Consider the following 5000-nt stretch of genomic DNA (forward strand, 5'->3'; position numbering starts at 1 on the left):
ACTGCACTTTAAAGGTTGAAGGTTAAAGGTTAAAAGGCGCACAGCCTTTTTAGGGCCATGGGGACAGTGAAGTCAGATCTACCGTGTCTAGGGTCCGGCATAGAAAGGCGGGGCCCAGTCCTTCCTTTCTACGGTTTTAAACCCCCTCAACCCGAACCAAGCCACTGACACTGATGGAGTGAGGTGCCTTCTGAAGGACACAGCGCCACGCTGAAACGGGGATCGAACCCTGGTCACAGATGAACAGTGGGTCAGAAAGCCAACACATCATCGATTCTGCCACCACTCACCCGTGGAATTAAGTCATGCAGAGTGTTTTTTTTTTTTTCAAATTGATCAAGTGGTCATTGTGAAGTCTGGCCACGGGTTGTCCCGTGCCCTGGACAGAAAGGTCAAGGTCAAGGTCGCGTCTGTGCCTGCTGCACACGCTGTCAGCCTCCAGCATGGGGAGAACGGGGCCCCGTGGCCGTCATTCCTTTTGCTGGAGTCTGTCGCTGAGCGCTTGAGTCATTCAGACTTGTGAAGCATGTACTGTGCCGAGTGTATTGTATTGTATTGTATTGTATTGTATTGAAGTGTAGTGCATTGTAGTGTATTGCATTTGATTTCGTCACAACAGATTTCGCTTTGACAATCGGTTTGCTCTCCCTGGCGTCGCCACAACACAGCGCCACCCACCCACCCACATATATATATACGTTCTGGTGAATATATATAATTATCTACATTTCTTTCTGATCGCAAGTACTTGTATTAATCTTAAGGTTTATTTAAGTGCGCTAATTGGACTCTACACACGGGACCTCAGTTTATCGTCTCAACCGAATGGCTAGCGGCCACACAGCCACTGAAGGTCTAGTGGAGGGGAGTAGTGTATGGCGAGTGAAGGGTTCGACCCCTCAGTCTCACATTCTCTCGCTCCCTCGGCGGACACGTTACCACCAGACCACCACGACCAGTGCAGATGTGCACAGTGTCCGCACAGACCAGCGGTTATATCACAGATTGCCAACAGCAAAGTGAGAGCTGTATTATCAATGGTTTCTCCAGTCAATGGGAAACCATTTACAGCTTAGTCTTTTGTGAAGGACTATGACTTTCAAACTAGGAGGCAAAATTGCACTGGCTCTTAGTGCTGCAGCCTTGTGAGCTAGTTGGCCTTTGGGAACCATCCCAACGCCGACTGTCCTAAAACCCTCTTGGCCGAGAGAGTGGGGATGTAACTTGGGCAAGACACTCTCCACTATAATCAAATTCTAGCCCAAATAGTCGGAACAGCCGTTGCCTCCTCTGCTGTTCTGATGGTCATAGTCGGACACGACTGACTATCATAAATATATAATAAAATCAGTGAGCAGCGTTCTCTCGGACACAGCTGAGTATTCACATCTGTTTTACACCAGGGAGTAAGTGCCTTTCCCAAAGGCAGCAACACCACGGCCAAACGGAGACTTGAACTCTGATCACTTGGGAAGGAATACTGTGGATTTGCCCAACCTGCCACGGGGCTACCTTGTTAAGGAAATTTCCAGGAACACAGTGTCCGTCATTGTGATTACTCTTTTTGTCGCAACAGATTTCTCTGTGTGAAATTCGGCCTGCTCTGCCCAGAGAGAGCGCGTCGCTACACTGAGAGCGCCACCATTGTTTTGTTGTATTTTTTCTGCCTGCAGTTTTATTTGTTTTCCTATCAAAGTGGATTGTTTTCTACACAGTTTTGCGAGGAACAACCCTTTTTGTTGCTGTGGGTTCTTTTACGTGCGCTAAGTGCATGCTGCACACTGGATCGTCTCATCCGAATGACTAGCGTCCAGACCACCATTTAAGGTTATGTGGAGGGGGAGAAAAATACTGGTGACTGTGGGATTCGAACCAGCGCGCTCAGATTCTCTCGCTTCCTGGGCGGTCGCGTTACCTCTAGGCCAGCACTCCACTGCTCATGGTGAGGAGACTGATCAGCACTGGACGCTGGTGTCAAGTTGTCAGTGCTCTGGTGATGTCCAGAAACACAGTGTCTGTAGTAGACTGGTCAGCACTGGACATTGATGTCAAGATGTCAGTGCTCTGGTGATGTCCAGAAACACAGTGTCTGTCATGGTGAGTAGACTGGTCAGCACTGGACATTGATGTCAAGATGTCAGTGTTCTCGGTCTTCATCACGTTGCGGACTTCTTCTCCTTCTTCTTCTCCTCCTCCTCCTTCTTCTCCTTCTCCTCTTCTTCTTCCTCCTCCTCCTTCTTCTCCTCCTCCTTCTTTTGCTTCTTCTTCTCCTCCTCTTCCGCCTCCTTCTCCTCCTTCTTTTTCTTTCTCTCCTTCTTCTCCTCCTCCTCCTCATTTTCCTCCTCCTTCTTCTCCTCCTCCTCCTTCTTCTCCTCTTCCTCCTCCTCCTTCTTCTTCTTCTTCTCTTCCTCCTCCTCCTTCTTCTTCTCCTACTCTTCCTCCTTCTTCTTCTCCTCTTCCTCCTCCTCCTCTTCTCCTCCTCCTCCTTCTCCTCCTTCTCCTCTTCCTCCTCCTCCTTCTTCTTCTTTTTCTTCTCTTCTTCCTCCTCCTCCTCTTCCTCCTTCTTCTCCTCCTCTTTCTCCTCCCCCTTCTCCTCCTCCTCCCTCTTCTTCTTCTCCTCTTCCTCCTTCTTCTTTTCCTCCTCCTTGCCCTCCTCCTCCTCCTTCTTTTTCTCCTTCTCCTTTTCTCCTCCTTTTTCTTCTTCTCCTCCTCCTCCTTTTTCTCCTCCTCCTTCTTCTCCTCCTCCTCTTCCTCATTCTTGTTCTTCTTCTCCTCCTCTTCCTCCTCCTCTTCTTCTCCTCCTCCTTCTTCTTCTTCTCCTCCTCCTCCTCCATCTTCTTCTCCTCCTTCTCCCCCTCCTTTTTCTTCTCCTCCTCCACTTTCTTCTTCTTCTGCTCCTCCCCCCCTCCTCTTCCTCCTCCTTCTCCTCCTCCTTCTTCTCCTCCTCCTCCTCCTCCTCCTCCTCCTTCTTCTCCTCCTAGTTTTTTGTAACGTAGACCCTGTTCAGGCTGGGGATTGGATGTAAAAATACACACCGGTGCTTATCTATCATGCTATGAAACAAAGAATTTCTGTCTTGTCTTGTCTATTATCATTATATATATATATATATATATATTACTCTGTGTACAGGCATTGTGGTGCCTGACAGGAGAGCTGTTTACCACAGCTGTGGACTGTTGAACTGCCAACTGCCCCCCCCCCCTTTCCCCCCCCCCCGCCCCCCCCCCCCCTACACTATTCTGTCCCATCATCCTTCCTCTGTCCGAGTACTTCCGGTCCTGCCTTCTGTTTTTTTTTTCTTTTCGGTTTTTAGTCACAACTTTATACAGGACCAAGGAGCATAGTTCCATACTTTTATTTCGTACATAAATAAGAAAAAAAAAAAAAATTATAATATATAAAAAAGGGGTAGTAGTAGTAGTAGTAGTAATAATAATAATAATAATAATAATAAATAAATAAATAAATAAATAAATAAATAATAAATAAATAATAGATAAATAAATAAGACAACAATGATGATAAATAAGCAAATAAATGTAAAACATGAAGACACACACTCACACACACACCCACACATGCATAACAGATATGCACCAAACATGCAGTTTCACAGATATGAAAACACAGTCAAATACACATAAACAGAGGACACAGAGCTGTCTTAATTCTCAAGTTCCCAACTTTTCCACTTTCTTCCCCCTTTTCCCCCCCACATTCCCGTTCCCACCCCATTGCCCGCAACCACGGAATGTGCGTGAGTCTCTCTGTGCCAGTTCAGTGACTCAAAGAGGCGTCACTGCGTTCGGACAAACCCATATATGCTACACCACATCTGCTAGGCAGATGCCTGACCAGGCATCCTAGCCTTGCGCGTTGTGCCGCTTCTTGAGTTCTGAGAGAGAGAGAGGGTGGGGTGGGGGTGGGGGGGTGGGGGGGGCAATTCCTGTTTCACCAAGACATGGTCCTGTGTTGTGTCTACAAACCATCACAAAAGACTTGGAACAAGCTCTCTCTCTCTCTCTCTGTGCGCGCGCGCGCGCGCGCGCGTGTGTGTGTGTGTGTAATTTAAATGTCATCATGTATTGTGTTCACATCAAACTTTATCATCTTACCACTAACTGCACTGGAAATTACATAACATGGAAATAAAACCTTATCATTGTTACTCTCTTGTTAATGATTTCCTCTGCCTGAGAGGATATTCCCTTATTTCGAAGGCAGGTCGCGAAAGGTAGATAATGGATATGTTACCAACTAACCAGATAAACAAGCAATTAAAAGAATGAATGATCATCAGTCAGTCAGTCAGTGTGTGTGTGTGTGTGTGTGTGTGTGTGTGTGACAGACTCGCGTGCTGAACCCCCATTAACCATGGATTCACTCCCTTGCACCGTATTCTTCACTGGACGCGGAAGAGAAAGGAACAGCGAAGGGAGACAAACACTGACAGACTCGCGTGTAGGTAATTAACCATGGATTCTCTCCCTTCCACCGTATTTCTCTGGACTAATGGGCCAACCTGACAGCATTGTCCCGTGTTCCGTTCGGAGAGGGTTTGACTGACGGACAATGTGGCTTTGAATGTAGAGGTTTAGGAGAAGAACTGGGAAGGCGGACGGGGTCCAGTGTGGATGGAAGAACTAGTGGGAAGAATTCTGTCTGTCTGTCTGTCTCTTCGTCTCTCTCCCAAAATGTTGTTTCCGTCGTGTCCTCGTGTCCCTGTCAATCTCTTTTCAGCGATGTCCACAACCTTTCCCCTCCAGACGGAATGAGCAGCGTTCACAACTAGGCGTGGATAGCCATCTAGCTGACCACTGACTGTGTTGTGTCACCCACAGTGTGTGTCGCGGCCCCAACGGAGGGTGTCTCGCTACGTATCGCTTACACCGTTTTATCTCTTCTTCTTCTCATCTTCTTCATTCTTATTTTTGATTGATTGAATGATTGATGTGGATACTTATATAGCGCCTATCCTCGGTAAAGAGACCAAGCTC

The sequence above is a fragment of the Babylonia areolata genome, chromosome 24, assembly GCF_041734735.1.
Source record: "Babylonia areolata isolate BAREFJ2019XMU chromosome 24, ASM4173473v1, whole genome shotgun sequence".
In the NCBI taxonomy this organism is placed as follows: domain Eukaryota; kingdom Metazoa; phylum Mollusca; class Gastropoda; order Neogastropoda; family Buccinidae; genus Babylonia; species Babylonia areolata.